We start from the raw sequence: 515 nt of genomic DNA on the forward strand, positions 1-515 counted from the left end.
GTGTGCTGTGTGTGTATTTGTATATAGTCAGGAAGATGATCTTCCTGAGTTCAAATGTGGCCTCAGACACTTACAGCTGTGTGGCCCTGGGCAAGTCACTTAAGTGTTTGCCTCAGTTTCCTCATCTATAAAATGAGCTGGAGAAGGAGAAGACAAACCACTCCAGTATCTTTGCCATTCTGTTTTTCAGTCGTGTCTGACTCTTCATGGTCCTGAAGAGACCATGAAACTCCAACTCTTCGGGACCACGAAGTGTGTGTGTGTGCGTAAAATCGAAAAGACTTTGCTTACCAGAGCTCTTGCAAGATTCTGGATGGAGGAACAGAGAGATTAGAGACCGTAGCGCCTTACGAGGGGGAGCAGAAGGGAAAGAGGAGGAAGAGGTAGGTGCAGTAAGAGGGGAAAGGGAGAAGATTGGAGAGGGACAGAGAGGGCCAAGGAAGGGCGAGGGGAAGAGGACAGGAGGAGGGGAGACAAAGGTAGGAGCAGTGGGGGAGGGGTGGGCAGGGGTCCCA

The sequence above is a fragment of the Vombatus ursinus genome, unplaced genomic scaffold (assembly GCF_900497805.2).
Source record: "Vombatus ursinus unplaced genomic scaffold, bare-nosed wombat genome assembly UNPS02014417.1, whole genome shotgun sequence".
NCBI lineage: Eukaryota > Metazoa > Chordata > Mammalia > Diprotodontia > Vombatidae > Vombatus > Vombatus ursinus.